The sequence below is a fragment of the Martes martes genome (genome assembly GCF_963455335.1).
Source record: "Martes martes genome assembly, chromosome: 10".
In the NCBI taxonomy this organism is placed as follows: Eukaryota; Metazoa; Chordata; class Mammalia; order Carnivora; family Mustelidae; genus Martes; species Martes martes.
The window spans coordinates 96,628,886-96,642,662 of NC_137898.1; the positions used below are offsets into that span (position 1 = coordinate 96,628,886).

Sequence of the window (13,777 nt, forward strand, 5' to 3'; positions counted from 1 at the left end):
AGTACCAACTCCTCGTTTCATCGATCTGTTCTATTTTTATTGTTGTTGTTTGCTTATTCGTTTCCATATCATTTATTTATGCTCTAGCCTTTATTATTTCTCTCCTCCTACTGGCATTAGGCTTCTTTTATTGTTCTGTGTCTAACTCCTTTAATTGTAAGGTTAGGTTTCATATTTGAGACTTTTATTGCTTTTTGAGGTAGACCTGCATTGCTATATACTTCCCTCTTATGACTACTTTCACTGCCTCCCAAAGGTTTTGGACCATTGTGTTTTCATTTTCATTTGTTTCCATAGTTTTTTAATTTCTTCTTTAATTTTCTGTTTGATTCATTCATTCATTCTTCAGTAGTATGCTGTTCAACCTCCATGTATTTGTGGTCTTTCCAATATTTTTCTTGTGGTTGACTTCAAGTTTCATAGTGTTGTAATCACAGAATATGCATGCTATATTCTCGGTCTTTTTGTATTTGCTGAGGCCCAATTTGTGACTCAGTATGTGGCCTATTCTGGAGAATGTCCCATGCGCCCTTCAAAGGAATGTGTATTCTGCTGCTTTAGGATGAAATATTCTGAATATATCAATTAAGTCCATCCGGTCTAATGTGTCCTTCAAAGCCCTTGTTTCCTTTTATATTTTCTGCTTAGATGATCTGTCCATTAGTGTAAGGGTAGTGCTAAAGTCCCCTATTATTGTGTTATTATCAATGAGTTCCTTTATGTTTGTTATTAATTGTTTGATATATTTGGGTGCTCAGATATTGGGGCATAAATCTTTACAATTGTAAGATCATTGTTGGATAGTTCCCTTTCTTATGATTTAATCCTCTTCTTCATCCTGTGTTATAGTCTTTGGTTTAAAATCTAGTTTGTCCTTTATAGATCTTGGATATCAGCCCTTTATTTGTAGTGTCATTTGCAAATATCTTTTCCCATTCCATGAGTTGCCTCTTTGTTTTGTTGACTGTTTCCTTTGCTGTGTAGAAGCTTTTTATCTTGATGAAGTTCCAAAACTTCTCAAACTCAAAACCCAAAAAACAAACAATCAAGTCAAAAAATGGGCAGAAGACATGAACAGACACTTCTCCAAAGAAGACATACAAGTGGCTAACAGACACATGAAAAAATGTTCATCATTATTAGCCAACAGGGCAATTCAAATCGAAACTGCACTGAGATTCCACCTTACACTACTTAGAATGGCAAAAACTGACAAGGCAAGAAACAATGAATTTTGGAGAGGTTGTGGAGAAAGGGGAACCTTCTTATACCGTTGCTGGAAATGCAAGTTGATACAGTCACTTTGGGAAAACAATGTGGAGGTTCCTGAAAAAGTTAAATATAGAGCTACCCTGTGTCCCAGCAATTGCACTACTGAGCATTTACTCCAAACATACAGACGTAATGAAAAGAAGGGTCACATGAACCCCAATGTTCATAGCAGCAATGTCCACAATAGCCAAACTGTGAAAAGAGCCAAGATGTCCTTCAACAGATGAGTGGATAAAGATGTGGTCCATATATACAATGCAATATTACTCAGCCATCAGAAAGGATGAATACCCACCATTTACATCAACATGGATGGGACTGGAGGAGATTATACTAAGTGAAATAAGTCAGTGAGAGACAGTCAATTATCATATGGTTTCACCTATTTGTGGAACATAAGGAATAGCATGGAGGACATTAGGAGAAGGAAGGGAAACATGAAGGGGGGGGGAATCAGAGGAGGAGAAGAACCATGAGACTATATATGGACTCCAGGAAACAAACTGAGAGTTTTACAGGGGAGAGGTGTTGTGGGATGGGTTAGCCTCGTGATGGGTATTAAGGAGGGCATGTATTGAACAGAGCACTGGGTGTTATATACAAACAATGAATCATGGAACACTACATCAAAAACTAATGATGCACTGTATGTTGACTAACATCACACAATAAAAAAAATAAAATTTAGTTTGTCTGATTAATCATTGCTACTTGGCTTTTTTTTTGATGTCCATATTCATGGAAATATCTCTTTATTCCCTTATGTTATGCGTGTGGGTGTTTTTAGGTCTAAAATGAGACTCTAAAATGAAGTAGCAAATAGATGGGTCTTGTTTTTATATCCATGACACCTACGTCTTTTGATTGGAACATTTAGTCCATTTACATTCTGAGTAATTATTGATAGATATGAATTTAGTGCCCTTTTATTACTTGTTTTTTCATTGTTTCTGGAGATATCGTCTGTTCCTTTCCAATTTTTCTCACCTTTGTTCTTTCTTTCCAACTCAAAGATTCCTCTTTAACGTTTCTTGCATTGCTGGTTTAGATCATGAACTCCTTTAGTTTTGTTTGTCTGGGAAACCCTTTATCTCTTCTATTCTGAATGATAGCCCTGCTGGGTATAGAATTTTTGGCTGCTTTTCTTTTTTTTCCCTCATTCAGCACGTGGAATAAACCTTGCTATTTTCTTCTTGTTGTCATGTTTCTGTGGTGACATACACTGCTAAACTCATTGGTCTTCCCTTCCCTTCTTCTTTTGTCTTGCTGCTTTTAGGATTTTTTTCTTTATTACTATATTTTGTAACTTTAGTTACAGTATATTTTGGTTTTGGCCTCCTTTTGTTGATTTTTCTCTCTCTCTTTTTTAAAATTTCATTTCAGTGTTCCAGAATTCATTGTTTATGCACCACACCCAGTGCTCCATGCAATACATGCCCTCCATAATACCCACCACCAGGCTCACCCCCCCCACCCCTCCAAACCCTCAGATTGTTTTTCACAGTCCACAGTCTCTCATGGTTTGTCTCCCCCTCCAACTCACTTCTCCTCTCCATCTCCCCATGTCCTCTGTGTTATTCCTTCTGCTTCACAAATAAGCAAAACCATATGATAATTGACTCTCTCTGCTTGACTTATTTCACTCAGCATAATCTCTTCCAGTCCTGTCCATGTTGATACAAAAGTTGGGTTTTCATCCTTTCTGATGGAGGCATAATACTCCATAGTATATATGGACCATATCTTCTTTATCCATTTGTCTGTTGAAGGGTATCTTGGTTCTTTCCACAGTTTGGTGACTGTGGCCATTGCTGCTATGAACATTGGGGTACAGATGGTTCTTATTTTCACTACATCAGTATCTTTGGGGTAAATACCCAATAGTGCAATTGCAGGGAATTGGAAAGCTCTATTTTTAATTTCTTAAGGAATCTCCATTCTGTTTTCCTTTTGTTGATTTTGATGAGAATTCTCTGTGCCTCCTGAATTTAGATACATATTTCTTTCCCAGATGGGATGTTTCCAGATCTAATTTCCTCAAATAAACCTTCTGCCCCCTTTACCCTCTTTACCCCTTTACCCTTTTTCTTCTTCTGGTACTTCTATGACATGAATGTTATTATGCTGTATGGATTCACTAAGTCTGCATTCATGATCCATTATTTTCTTTCCCTCTTCTTTTCAGCTTCATTATTTTCCATAATTTCTCTTCCATATAACTTTTTGGTTCCTCTGACTCATCCATCCTTGTGCTCATTGCATTCAGTCAGTTTTGAATCTCTGTTATTGTATTTTCATTTCAGTCTGACTAGTTTTTAGATCTTTATCTTTGGAATAAGGGATTCCCTGGTGTCTTCTATGGTTTTCTCAAACAAAGCTAGTGTACTCATAATTGTTGTTTTAAATTCTGGATCAGGCATATTACTTATATCTGTTTTGATTAGATCTCTGGCCGTGACCTTTATTTGTCCTTTCTTTTGGGATGAATTCCCCCATCTTGGCAGTTTGACTAGGTCTCTGTCTTCTCTGTGTTAGGAAAGCCTGTTATGTTTCCTATTCCTGAGAATGATTGGTTTATGAAGAGAATGTTATCTACTATTCAGGGCCTGGCATTCAGGAAGTGTCTCTGTTGTATGTTTTGTGCACTCTGCTGCTGTGTTTTGGCTGTTCTTTCCTTCAGGTCAGTCCTTTGCAGAGTTTCTCCTTCCCTGTAGTGGGGAGTTTTTGAACCTTTGCTAGTGTATGGTGAGTTTTGACTAGAATTGCCTGTGTTTTTGCTTGATGGGATATTGAAGTGAAGGAAGAGAGGATGCGTCTAGAGAAGGTCAATTTTGTTTTGGTCCATCTTGCTCCTCCCTTCTCCTTTCGTTTTTCCAGCAGTCATGTTTGTATATGGTAGGACTGGACTTCCCTTTCTAGGCTAAATTTTGTAGTATTTGCTCTGTTTAACTTATACACCTCTAATAAAGGGAAGAGTTAGTGTTTCTCAGTATCATGAGAGAGGTAAAGGCAGATTTTTCTGGGTTCAGATTTGGTTAGTCTCAGCCCTCAAATATTCCTCTTTTATAGGTCGAAATGCTGTGGGAAGAGCTGGCTTTTTCTCTAATGTAATCCTGTTTTCCTATACCTACAGATCCCCTTGGAGAAGAATTGTTCCTACAAACTCGTCTTTTGTGACTGAATTCATCCTGGTGGGGCTAACAGACCTACCATATCTGCAGCTCCCCCCTGTTCTGCTACATTCTACTCATGTATATGGTTACTGTGTTGGGAAATTTGGGCGTGATAATTCTAATCAGGCTGAACTGACACCTGCACACACCCATGTACTTTTTCCTCTTCAATTTGTCCTTCAAAGACAAATTCTTTTATCCTTCTGTGTTTACACCCAAAATGCTGACAAACTTCACATCAAAGAATATTATCTCCTACAGGGGATGCATGACCCAGTTTTACTCTTTCTTTCTTTCTTCTTTCTTTCTTTCTTTCTTTCTTTCTTCCTTCCTTCCTTCCTTCCTTCCTTCCTTCCTTTTTCTATTTCTGAAGCTTAAGTACTGACATCAATGGTCTATGATCGCTATGTGGCCATCTGTACCCATTTTGTACAATGTTACCATGTCCCCCAAAGTGTGCTTCATCCTTATGCTTGGTTCATACTTGGTATCATTTTTGGATGCCATTGGTCACACAGGATACATGCTGAGACTGACCTTCTGTGATGCAAACACCATCAACCATTATTAGTGTGACATGCTCTCTCTGCTCCAGCTCTCCTGCACAAGCACTTATGTCAATGAGCTGGTGGCTTTCATTGTGGTGGGTATGAATATCATTGTGCCCATCTTTGTCTCTTAAGGCTTCATCCTGTCCAGCATCCTGTGCATCAGTTCCACTGAGGGCAGGTCCAAAGCCTTCAGCATGTGCAGTTCCCACATAATTGCTGTTTCTCTGTTCTTTGGATCAGGTGCATTTATGTATCTTAAACCATCTTCTGCTGGGTCTATGGATGAGGGAAAAACCTCTGTCTTTTTCACCAAAACAGTTCCTTGACGAACCCTTTCATTTACAGCTGGAGAAACAAAGATGTTAAAGTTGCTCTGAGAAAAACCCAGAGTAGGAGAGTGTTTTGATCGGAGTAGTTTTAGGACTGCTATATTCTGTTTCTTTCATCAGAATAGTTTTAGATGGGAGTGTTCATGTCCTATATCTTTCTTACCATAGTGAAGGAAATTTGAGTCATTTGTCAGTTTGTTTTCAGTTTTTTTTTTTTTAACTTGGTAAAATATACTTTACTGATGTTGTATGACAAGTTAGGGCTCTCCAAGCCCCTTCTTTATAGGGGTAAAGGATGGAAACTATATAGAGCTAGGGTATTCTCAGCATGTATGTGGATGTGTTGGGACAAGGACTCCCCAGCAGCTGAGGGCCCTGCTCTTCCTCTTGTTATCTCTGGGACTGGTCATCCATGGGGCTCTTACTCCTTGGAGGCCATGTGGCCCAAAAAATCCACCACCAGCCCAATTCATGTCATACCAGAAAATGAGCTTCACACGGTGATCATTGAATGTAGTGCCAGGGTCAACATGGAAAGTGGAAGAGTGAGCATCACTGTTAAAGCCCCAGGAGACAACCTGGTCCTCAGTGGAGCCCAGGATGTCTTTGAAGGGGCCCTCCCATGCCTGCTTCATCACCTTCTTGATGTCATCATATTAGGCAGCTTTCTCTCGATGGCAGATCAGATCCACAACTGACAATTTAGGGGTGGAAACATGGAAGGCCATGCAGAAAGTTTCCTATTCAGCTCCGAGATGACCTTGCCCAAAGCGTTGCAGTACCAGTAAAAGGAGGGATGATGTGGGAAGCCCCTTGGCCATCACACCACAGCTTCACAGAAATGGTTATGCACAGTTTCTTTTTTTTTATTTTAATAAACATATAATGTATTTTTATCCCCAGGGGTACAGGTCTGTGAATCGCTAGGTTTACACATTTCACAGCACTCATCATAGCACATACCCTCCCCAATGTCCATATCCCCACCACCCTCTCCCGTCCCCCCTCCCCCAGCAACCCTCAGTCTGTTTTTTGAGATTGAGTTTTTTTATGGTTTGTCTCCCTCCCAATCCCATCTTTTCATTTTTTCTTTTCCTAGCTCCTCCCAACCCCCCCACATTGCATCTCCACTTCCTCATATCAAAGAGATCATATGATAGTTGTCTTTCTCCGATTGACTTATTTCGCTAAGCATAATACCCTCTAGTTCCATTCACATCGTCGCAAATGGCAAGATTTCATTTCTTTTGATGGCTTATGCACAGTTTCTTGATGGCAGGATGGCAGGGACTATGGTCATGAGTCCCTCCACAATGCCATTGTCATGGATGACCTTGGCCAGAGAGGCCAAGGAGTTGGTGGTATAGGAGGCATTGTTGACAATCTTGAAGGAATTGTCATACTTCTCACGGTTTGCACCCATCACAAACATGGGGGCATCAGCAGAAGGGGCAGAGATAATGACGCTCTTAAACCCACTTTCACTTAAGCTCCAGTATTCTCCATGGTGGCAAAGGCCCCAGTGGACTGCACAGCATACTTAGCATCAGCATCACCCCATTTGGTGTTGGTGAGCTCTCACTCCTGGAAAATCAAAATGGGCTTTGCTTTGATGCCAGGATTCCTATTCTCAATCATGACTGTACCTTTGAGTTGCCATGGGTGGAATCATGCTGGAACGTGTAGATTATGTACTTGAGGTCAAATGAAGGGATCTTTAATGATGACAGCATCCACTTAGTCGAGTTAAAAGCAGCCCTGGTGACCAGGTGCCCAATGTGGCCAAATCCACTTATTCTAACCTTCATCATTGAGTTTGGGGATAGTACTGTCACTGCACCGGAAGATGTGACTGTGTGTCAGACAGGGAGGAGGAAAGTCCAATTTTTTTTTATTAAATTTTTTATTTATTTTCAGCATAACAGTATTCATTGTTTTTTCACCACACCCAGTGCTCCATGCAATCTGTGCCCTCCCTAATAACCACCACCTGGTTCCCCCAACCTCCCACCCCTGCCCCTTCAAAACCCTCAGGTTGTTTTTCAGAGTCCATAGTCTCTCATGGTTCACCTCCCCTTCCAATTTCCCTCAACTCCCTTCTCCTCTCCATCTACCCTTGTCCTCTATATTATTTGTTATGCTCCACAAATAAGTGAAACCATATGATACTTGACTCTCTCTGTTTGACTTATTTCACTCAGCATAATCAGAAAGGACAGGACTGGAAAGTCCAATTTTTTAATGATAGATCTTCCTTCCTCATAATTTTCATGACGCCTTCTCCTTTTTACCACTTTAACCATTGAGAAATGAGATTAATCAATAAATTTATCTTTGTTTTTCACATTGTCATTGTGGAATTGGTTTTTTTCTCTTGGAAAGGATAAAGAGTTCTGTAAATTATCATGTAAAGTAACAGTATGGTGATCTTGTACCTATGGGGGGTTTCTTATACTGTGCTATTGGATTCAGGAATCTGATAATCTGTACTCCTGTCTGTACACTTCCTTTGCCTATGTGTCTTCTTGAAATGTCACTGTTTCACAGATATGGCAGGTTTCAGAACATCCATAATCCACTTTCCAGATAAATGCTACATGTTAAGTGTCTCTTGACAATGTTTCATATTTACCATAGGACACACAAGTGATTCTCAATATACATTTATTGCATAGACATGATACTGAAACTGAGAAAAATGAATGAATTATGTCATACAGCTTATTAAGGAAACATCTAGATAAAGTGTAGCTTCCTGATTTTAAGTCTACTGCTCTTTCAAATATACTTTTTGTATACTTCATTTTATTATTTTTATTTTTAGTTTATTTCAATAATCCTAAAATATGAGAACATTTTTTTATTTTGAAAGTTGACTGTGCTTTGTTGGCTTACACATGAATATCCCTCAGGGTAATGGTTGTTTTAGGAAAATAGTGTGATAGTTCTTTTTCTTTTAAATAGTAGTCCTATTAGGCTAGAATGTTGAGAGATGATTGATTGAAACAGGGAGCTTTTTGCAAATTAATTTTAAAAAATATTTTAGAATGTCTGAATCTAGTAATTCAGAGACAAGGACCTGGGAGAGAAAGGAACCCAGCACCAAACATTAGGCCAGGACCCCAAAACCACATGGACAATAAACAAGAAATCTCTCTATAGGAAAGGACTATGAGGTTTAAAACCATCTTTCATCTGACTTTGTCTCCTGTTCTTTAGAGTACTGCAGTTCCACACTGCCCCCCATGTCCATACAACTGTGATGAAACTTAAAATGCACAATGATCCTACATTAGGGAATAAAGGCCAAAAGGCCAGATTGGTCTCCACATTTATGAGGAACCAGGAACACAGAGGATAGGAGCTTAAATAGTGTTTGGTATCAAAATTCAAGTCAAGATGAAGGGATTTAGAAAGCAAATGATGGAGAAAAGACATCTCTTTTTGTGACTCTTTCTTTCTAGAAGGCTCTAGAAATATCATGGAGACCGCAGGATTTCTCTGGGTAGGATAAAAGCACAAGTCATTTGATGTTTACACCAGGTGATGGGTATTAAGGAGGGCCCATGTTGTGATGAGCACTGGGTGTTATATGCAAATAATGAACCATTGAACACTGCATCAAAATCTAATGATGTACTATATGATGGCTAACTGAACATCATAAAAAACACAGGTAAAGTAGCAAGGCTGGAGGACCTGGGAACAGCTACATCACTCCTGTGTTTGTTGGCTCCCATGTGCTGATTTCATATGGGTTTTAAGTTACAAAAACCATGAAATAGCAGCTGAGAGAGCAATGACAAGTTGAAAGAAACATTTGGTGGGTAAACCAAATTGTGACAATTCTTTTTTGGAATAGGATGTTGGATTTTTTTTTTTTTTTAGGAAAAAATTACTGGCTACTTTAAAAACCCCTAATCCTAAATTTTGCATCTGAAACCAATATTATACCATGTGTTAACCAACTAGAATTTAAATAAAAACTTGAAACCAATTTTAAAAACCCTTAATCCTTAATCAAGTTATGATTTAAATATTTCTAAGGAAACTTCAAAAATAGTTAATATTCTACCAGTTTTCAAATTTTCACTCAAGATTTAGGTATTATGACTGTTGGGAATGAAAGTTGGTGCAGTCACTTTGGAGAACAGTGTGGAGATTCCTTAAGAAATTAAAAATAGAGCTTCCCTATGACCCTGCAATTGCACTACGGGGTATTTACCCCAAAGATACAGATGTAGTGAAAAAAAGGGCCATCTGTACCTCAATGTTCATAGCAGCAATAGCCAGGGTCACCAAACTGTGGAAAGAACCAAGATGCCCTTCAACGGACAAATGGATAAGGAAGATGTGGTCCATATACACTATGGAGTATTATGCCTCCATCAGAAAGGATGAATACCCAACTTTTGTAGCAACATGGATGGGACTGGAAGAGATTATGCTGAGTGAAATAAGTCAAGCAGAGAGAGTCAAGTATCATATGGTTTCACTTATTTGTGGAGCATAACAAATAACACAGAGGACGTAGGGAGATGGAGAGGAGAAGGAAGTTGAGGGAAATTGGAAGGGGAGATGAACCATGAGAGACTATGGACTCTGAAAAACAATCTGAGGGTTTTGAAGGGGCAGGAGGTGGGAAGTTTGGGGAGCCAGGTTGTGGGTATTAGGGAGGGCACGTATTACATGGAGCACTGGGTGTGGTGCATAAACAATGAATTCTGTTACACTGAAAAGAAATTAAATTTTAAAAAAAAGATTTAGGTATTGTGAAATTTAAAGCAGCTGGCTTGTTGGTTTATTTGCATTTTTTGTTTTTTGTTTTTTTTTTTGTTTTTTGTTTTTTGTTTGTTTGTTGAAGGTTGAAAAGGTTTATTTCAGAGAATTGGCACCCAAGGGCTGCCACAATTGTTGGCATTCCAGGACACAAGAAACATTTGGCAAGAAACAAAAAAACACGCTTAAACATGACTTAGTTCTAATCTCAAGATTCCAGGCATCAAATAGTTGTTCAGCATCACTAAAACCTTGACTTAATGGCTTATTTATTTATTTTTAAAAATAATTTGTTCATTTTTTCTTGGAAGCCAATGTGTTCACAAAGAAGAATTAATTCATTTTAATTGAAGTATAGTTAACATAAATATATTAATTTCATGCATATGACATTGCAAGCTCCATATATACTATGAAATATTCACCGGGATACATGTAGTTACCATATGTCACCATGTGGTCACTGACTTTTGGTTTTAAATGACCTCTCACACTGTATAGTGTTCTATAGTTTTCAGTGTACTGATCTTGTACCTCTTTGGAAGTTTTTTCCAACTATCTCAGGCTTTGGTGCAATTTTTAGTGGGATTGATACCTTGATTTCTCTTTCTGCTGCTTCATTATTGGTGTACAGAAATACAACAAATTTCTCTACATTGATTTTTATATCTGCTATTTTAACTGAATTGTGTATCAGTGCTACGAATTTTTTGGTGGAGCCTTTTGGGTTTTCTATGTAGAGTATCATGTCATGTGCACATAGTGAAATTTGACTTCTTCCTTACAGGTTTTAGATGCCTTTTATTTCTTTTTGTTGTCTGATTGGTGAGGCTATGACTTGCAGTAGTATGTTAAATATGGTGAGAGTGAATATCCCTGTGTTGTCCTGACCATAGAGGAAGAGCTTTCAATTTCCCCCCCCATTGAGGATTATATTAGCTGTGGATTTTTCATATATGGCCTTTATTATGTTGAGGTAAGTTAACTCTACCTCTACTTTCTTGAGGGGTTTTATCATGAATGTTTATTATATTTTGTTAAATGCTTTTTCTGCATCAGTTGAAAGGATCTTATCCTTTCTTTTATTAATGCAGTATATCATGGTCATTGATTTGGAAATATTGAACCACCCTTACAACCCAGGAGTAAACCATACTTGATTATGGTGAATGTTTTTGTTGTTGTTGTTGTTAATGATTGTTTTAAAGTACTATTTCAATTAGGGGTGCCAGGGTGGCTCAGTTGGTTAAACATCTGTCTCCTGATTTCTGATCTGGTCATGATCTCAGGGTCATGAGATCAAGACCTGAGTCAGGCTCTATGCCAGACTGATAGTCTGATAGAAATTCTTCCTCTTCCTCTGCCCCTCCCAGCACTTGAGTTCCTTCTTTCTCTTTCTCTCTCGAATAAGTAAATAAATGTTTAAAATGTTGTAGGATTAGATTTGCTAGCATTTTGTTGAGAATTTTTACATCCATGTTTATCAGATATATTGGTCCATAGTTCTCTTTTTTAGTGGAGACTTTGTCTGGTTTTCATATCAGGGCAATGCTGGCCTCATAGAATGAATTTGGAAGTTTTCCTTCCATTTCTATATTTTTGAATAGCTTGAGAAGTATAGGTATTAACTCTTCTTTAAATGTTTGGCAGAATTCCTCTGGACTTTATTTTTTTGGGAAATTTTTGATTACTGATTGAATTTCCATGCTGGCTATCAGTCTATTGGAGTTTTCTATTTTTTCCTGTCTCAGTTTTGGTAGTTTATATGTTTCTAGAAATTATATCTTTTTCTAGGTTGTCCAAGTTGTTGACATATAGTTTTTCATAATGTTCTCTTACAATAGTTTGTGTTTCTGTGGTGTTGTTATTTCTCCTAAGATTTTATTTACTCACTTCCCTTCTTTTTTTTTCTTTTTCATTATGTTCTGTTAGCCAGTATATAGTACATCATAAGTTTTTGATGTAGTGTTCAATGATTCATTAATTGTATAAAGCACCCAGTGCTCATCACAACATGTGCCCTCCTTAAAGCCATCACCTGTTTACCCCACCCTCACCCCCCTTCCCTCTGTAACCCTCAGTTTGTTTCTCAGAGTCAAGGATCTGTAATGGTTTGTCTTCCTCTCTGATTTCTTCCATTCAGTTTTCCCTCTCTTCCCCTATGGTCCTCCACTGTATTCCTATGTTCCACAAATAAGTGAAACCATATGATAATAGTCTTTCTCTGCCTAACTTATTTAACTTATCATAATGCCCTCCAGTTTCATTCATGTCGATGCAAATGGTGGGTTTTCATCCTTTCTGATGGCTGAGTAATATTCCATTGTATATGTGGACCACATCTTCTTTATCCATTCATCTATTGAAGGGCATCTCAGCTCCTTCTTCAGTTAGGGTAGTGTGGAAATTGCTGCTATGAACATTGGGGTGCATGTGCCCCTTCTTTTCATTACATCTGGCAAGGGGTTTTAAATTTTATTAATTTTTTCAAAGAGTCAGCTCTTGGTTTCATTGATCTGTTCTGTTGTTTTATGGTTTCTTTTTTTAAAATTTATTTATTTTTTATTTATTTACTTATTTATCATTTAAGTTCAATTAGCCAAACGTATAGTACATAATTAATTTCTGATATTTGTAGTTTCTATATTGTTTATTTCTATCTAATCCTTATTATATCTCTTCTGCTAGCTTTTGGCTTCATTTGTTGTTTTTTTCTAGCTCCTTTAGGTTAAGGTTTCATTGTTTATTTGAGATTTTTCTTGCTTCTTGATGTAGGCCTGTACTGCTATAAATTTCCCTTTTATGACCACTTTTGCTACATCCCAAAGGTTTTGGACAATTGCGTTTTCATTTTCATTTGTTCTCATATATTTTTTAATTCATTTTGATTTCCAGATTGACCCATTTGTCTTTAAGTAGCTTGCTTTTTAACCTCCACGTATTTGTGGTCTTTCTGAATTTTTTCTTTTGGTTGATTTCATGTTTCATAACATTGTGGTCAGAAAATATGCATGGCGTGAAGTCAATCTTTTTGTGCTTGTTGAGGCCTGATTTGTGACCTAGTATGTGATCTGTTCTGGAGAATGTCCCAGGTGCACTTGAAAAGAATGTGTATTCTGCCACTTTAGGGTGAAATATTCTGAATATATCAGCTAAATTAATCTAGTCCAGATTGTTCTTCAAAGCCATTGTTTCCTTGTTGATTTTTCCCTCAAATGATCTGTCCATTGATGTAAGTGGGGTGTTAAAGTCCCCTACTATTATTGTATTATTATCAATGAGTTCCTTTATGTTTGATATATGTGGATGTTCAGATGTTCGGGCATAAATCTGTACAATTGTAAGATCAGTGTTGGATAGACCCCTTTATTATGGTATAGTGCCCTTCTTCATCCTGTGTTATAGTCTTTGGTTTAAAATCTAGTTTGTCTGATAAAAGTATTGTTCTGTGGGTTTCTTTGAGATCCATTTGCATGGTAAATATTTTCTATCCTCTCACTTTCAATCTGTAGGTGTCTTAGGTCTAAAATGAGTCTCTACAATGAGGCAGCATATAGATGGGTCTTATTTTTTTAATCCATGGTGACACCTTATTATATGCTTTGATTAGAACATTTAGTCCATTTACTTTCAGAGTTATTATTGATAGATATGAACTTAGTGCTATTTTATT

The 13,777-nt window shown here is 37.7% G+C and overlaps 1 protein-coding gene and 1 pseudogene across 2 annotated transcripts in view; both read left to right on the top strand.

Annotated features, from left to right (window-relative positions):
• LOC308350370 (olfactory receptor 8B3-like) overlaps nucleotides 1–13,777 on the top strand; it is a gene marked incomplete at both ends in the record, with an annotated part of 209,653 nt that overhangs the window by 64,865 nt on the left and 131,011 nt on the right. The window lies entirely within an intron of this gene.
• On the top strand, nucleotides 1,824–5,402 carry LOC308351901 (olfactory receptor 8B8-like; annotated as a pseudogene). The gene is made up of 2 exons: nucleotides 1,824–1,827; nucleotides 4,342–5,402. The product of its transcript is annotated as an olfactory receptor 8B8-like (transcript).